Genomic DNA, 4,971 nt, shown 5'->3' on the forward strand with positions numbered 1-4,971 from the left:
CTGGAGGTATAAGGATTGGAGGTTTCTGTAAATACTCCTTGATTTTGTCAAAAGCTTTCTGACAATCATCATTCCACTTGATCGCTTGATTCTTTCTGAGCAGTTTGAAAATTGGTTCACACGTGGCAGTTAGGTGAGATATGAACCTTGCAATGTAGTTCAATCTCCCTAAAAACCCACGGACTTGCTTCTCCGTTTTCGGTTCAGGCATCTCTTGAATAGCTTTGACTTTAGCTGGATCAACCTCAATCCCTTTCTCACTGACAATGAAGCCTAAGAGCTTCCCTGATCTCACCCCAAACGTACACTTGTTCGGATTCAACCTCAGCTTGAACTTCCTCAACCGGTCGAACAGCTTCTGTAAATTAACCAGGTGCTCCTCTTCTGTCTGCGACTTCGCGATCATATCATCTACGTACACTTCAATTTCTTTGTGCATCATGTCATGAAAAAGAGTCGTCATTGCCCTCTGATAGGTAGCACCAGCATTCTTTAGCCCAAATGGCATCACCTTATAGCAGAACGTGCCCCAAGGTGTAATGAATGTCGTCTTTTCCATGTCCTCTGGCGCCATCTTGATCTGATTGTATCCGGAGAAACCATCCATGAAAGAGAATACCGACGATTGAGCCGTATTATCAACCAATACATCAATGTGAGGTAATGGGAAATCATCTTTCGGACTCGCTCTATTCAAATCCCGGTAATCGACACACATTCTGACTTTACCATCCTTCTTCGGCACAGGAACGATGTTGGCCACCCACGGTGGATAACTGGTAACAGCCAGAAAACCTGCATCCCACTGCTTCTGAACCTCTTCCTTGATCTTAGTTGCCATGTCAGGACTCGTTCTACGAAGCTTCTGCTTGACCGAAGGACATCCTTCTCTAAGAGGTAATCGGTGCATCACAATATCTGTATTCAAACCAGGCATATCTTGATACGACCAGGCGAATACCTCCACATATTCTCTCAGCATCTCAATCAGCCTCTTCTTGACAGAGTCCTCTAAAGCAGCCCCAATCTTGATTTCTCTTTCGTCGTCCTCAGTACCCAGATTAACAGTTTCCAACTCCTCCTGATGAGGTTGGATGACCCTTTCCTCCTGCTTCAGTAATCTGGCCAATTCTGCAGGGAGTTCACAGTCTTCCTCACTCTCCTCTTCAGTTTGGTAGATGGGATTATCGAAATCATACTGAGCCATAACAGAACTGTTCATAGTGAATGCCATAAGGTCGCTTCTGCATGTTTGATGCTTTGTTTTAGAAAAAGAGTTCAATAAAGTCACAAAAAACAAAAACATTGCCATTTTTATTGTTTTTTGGAAAAGAAAATGAAAACAAAAAATAGAAAGACAGGGATCACAAAGTTTGTTCAAAAAATGTCCTTCATTAATGATAATCATTAAAACATGATGAGGCCCTACAAAAATGAATCACTACGCCTTGGGCAGAACGTAGGATTTTCATGCAAAATGACAAAACAACAGAAAATTACTCTGTCAGAAGAGTAACTTGAACCACTTCTTCAACCGTCCAGTTGTTGATAGACCCCCCTGGTGCACACGGGCGAACCCAGTTGTCCAAATCGCAATCACTGTCAAAGTCTTCACTACCGGTTGCAGAAACGTCGCCATGATTCATCAGCCCAGCGCTGGTAAAGGTACTCGGACCCGCTTGACCATTCTGCTCTGCTCGGAGAGGCTCATAACCAACACCAAATTTGTCTTCTTTAACCGGCAAATCCACCATCTTGCCCCAGCCTTCAGTTTTGCCAGAATCAACAACCTCCTTAGCCTGCTTGTAAGAAGTAATTGAAACACCTGGCTTTCTCTGCTCAGCGTACGCCACTTTCTCAAGAGCCACAGTCTCAAATGCCTGGCACAAGGTTTCGTGGATCTCGCCATCCACCTCAACATATTTGAACGAGGATAGATGACTCACCAGAATCTCTTCTTCACCGCACACAGTCACAATCTGACCGTTCCAGACATACTTGAGCTTCTGATGGAGAGTCGACGAGACTGCCCCTGCTGCATGAATCCATGGACGCCCCAACAAACAACTATAGGCGGGCTGGATGTCCATAACATAGAAGATGATATCAAAAACCTCAGGACCTATCTTCACAGGCAAGGTAACTTCCCCACACACAGAACGTTTGGATCCGTCGAAAGCACGAACGATCAGGTCACTGGGATTAAGCACAAACCCTTCCGCATCAATCTTCCTCAGAATCTGCTTAGGCAACACATTCAGCGACGACCCGGTGTCTACCAATACATGAGACAACACTGCCCCCTTGCACTCCATGGTGATGTGCAAGGCTTTGTTATGGTTTCGCCCTTCAGGCGGTAAGTCCAGGTTGGTGAAACCCACACCATGTCTGGTGCTCACATTGGCCATCACACCCTCCAGTTGATTGACAGAAATCTCCTGAGGTACGTAAGCCAGATTCAACATCTTCAGCAAGGCATTACGGTGTGCCTCAGAGCACATCAACAGTGAAAGTATAGAAATCTTGGACGGAGTTTGATTCAACTGGTCTACAATCTTGTAGTCACTCTTCTTGATTATCTTCATAAACTCCTCCACGTCTTTCTCAAATGATCCCTCAGGCGCTTCTTTCTGGACAGGTTCTTCCTCAACCACAGCTTGCTTCCCCTTTGCTTTGGCGAGAGCTTCAGCATTGTTGTCCCTCAAAGGCTGCGGTGCGAACAGACGACCGCTTCTGGTAAAACCTCCTGGACCCCCTACATTATCCACAGCCGGACCAACAGTTGCAGGAACTCTATTCGGTATACCAATTGTCACTGGAGTTTGACTCACTGGTCTTGTCTGACTTTCAGCCCTTCTGTAACTGCGGTGAGCATTATCATACTTCCACGGCACGGCTTTACTATTCTCAACAGCCCTTCTTTCAGACGCCACGATAGTAGTTGGAACACTGATGGTTACAGGCACGGGAATGGTAACTGGGGTACCATTTGCTGCAGGTGCACTGACAATCCTTTGTCCACGTTCTTCAGACGGTTTAAAGTAAATGGTGATAGTTGACGCTGTTCCACGATCTTTTACAGCCCTACTGAATTGCAAACAACCTTCATCCATCATACCCTGGATACCGGTCCTCAACTGGTCGCAGCCATTCTCAGATTCTGCACAGCCCAAGCAATCTTCATCACAGCCCGGGTAGACACCCCCATTCAGCAGACGGCCCTTCACAACTAGCAGAGAGGTCTGAACATCATCAACATTAACAACCAGATCTTCAGCTTCTTTCCCTTCAATATTGTTCACTCTATGTCCACCATGCTGAGGCATAGGGTTGTTTACGACGTTAGGCACTGGAGCGAAGTTGATTGCTTTGGCATCAATCAAATCTTGGACCTTGTGCTGGAGAGCTCGACACTTCTCGGTATGGTGGCCTGGTGCCCCAGAGTGAAAGTCACAACGGGCGTTGGCGTCGTATCTAGGAGGCAATACTGTAGGCGGAGCCATTGTACGCAACTCAATCATCCCCAACCTGAGTAGTTCGGGTAGTAGCTCTGCGTAAGACATAGGCAGAGGATCAAATCTTCTATCAGCCCGTAACTTCTGCCTAGGCTGGAAAGGGCGCTGTTGTTGTTGTTGTTGTTGTTGCGGTTGTTGGACTCTTTGTTGTTGTTGCTGACGAGGTTGAGGTGCCGGAATGGTTACCGCAGCAGCTTGACGGTATTCAATTCTGTTCTGATCTCTGCGGTGTTGAACAGCATTAGTTTCACCCTCTCTTCGACGAGGTGCCCCAACAAACGGCTTCCTAGAAGAAGAGGAACCAGCATCTTGAATCTTCCCAGCTTTAATCAAACTCTCAGTCCTCTCTCCACAAATGACGACATCAGAAAAACTACCGAATGGGCAGCTCCCCATCCGGTCCATAAACACACCTTGAAGAGTACCAATAAACATATCTGTCAACTCCCTCTCCAGCATAGGGGGTTGAACTCTAGCAGCCAGTTCACGCCACCTCTGGGCATACTCTTTGAAGTTTTCATTGGATTTCTGACAAAGACTCTGCATCTGAGTCCGGCTCGGTGCCATGTCCATGTTATGTTTGTATTGCCTCAAAAAGGCCTCACCCAGATCCCTCCAACAGCGGATAGAATCTCTCTTCAATTCCATGTACCAGTCCAAAGAAGCCCCAGATAGACTATCTTGGAAAAAATACATCCACATCTTTTCATCATCGGTATACGCAGAGATCTTTCGATAATAAGCCTGCACATGGGTGCGAGGGCAAGAAGTACCGTTGTATTTGTCAAAGGACGGTGCTTTGAACTTGTGAGGGATTCTCAAACCTTCAACCAATCCCATATTAGTAACATCAAAACCGAGAGAATTCTGACTTTCCATAGCACGGATCTTCTCAGCAAGAGCTTCAACTTTGCGGTCTCTCTCATTGACCCTTCCCAGAACGTCTTCGTCTTCGCTGAGCAGAGAGAACATATCCTCTTGTCTGTCAACAATCGGAACAGGATTACGGGCCGGAGCACGGACTACTCTGGCATTAGCGGCATCTGGAACAATAGGTTGACCGTTGATTCGAATACCCCCCAACTCATCACCTACAGCATAGTTGTTGACGGGTACAGCAGCAGCAACATTGTTATCATTAACCGGGCCTCCCTCTGGCGGAGCATGGTTGATCGGTGGATTTGCAGCTTCTTGTCTCTGAACCATAGCTCGAAGTTCTTCTTGACCTTGTGCAACCCCTTGCATCATATTCATAAACTGGGCCATGCTAGCCTTCATCTCAGCCAACTCTGCTTGAAATTGATCCATACTTCTCTGTTGATTCAGTCTTGTTGAGTAGCGGTGCGGACGTTGATCAGCTATCCTGCCTGAACAGGAACCAAGAGTGAGAAGTCACGATCAAGGACACCTGTTATGCAAAATGATATGAGTATGATGCTAATGATGCGTATGATGC

The sequence above is a fragment of the Lathyrus oleraceus genome, chromosome 6, assembly GCF_024323335.1.
Source record: "Lathyrus oleraceus cultivar Zhongwan6 chromosome 6, CAAS_Psat_ZW6_1.0, whole genome shotgun sequence".
NCBI lineage: Eukaryota > Viridiplantae > Streptophyta > Magnoliopsida > Fabales > Fabaceae > Lathyrus > Lathyrus oleraceus.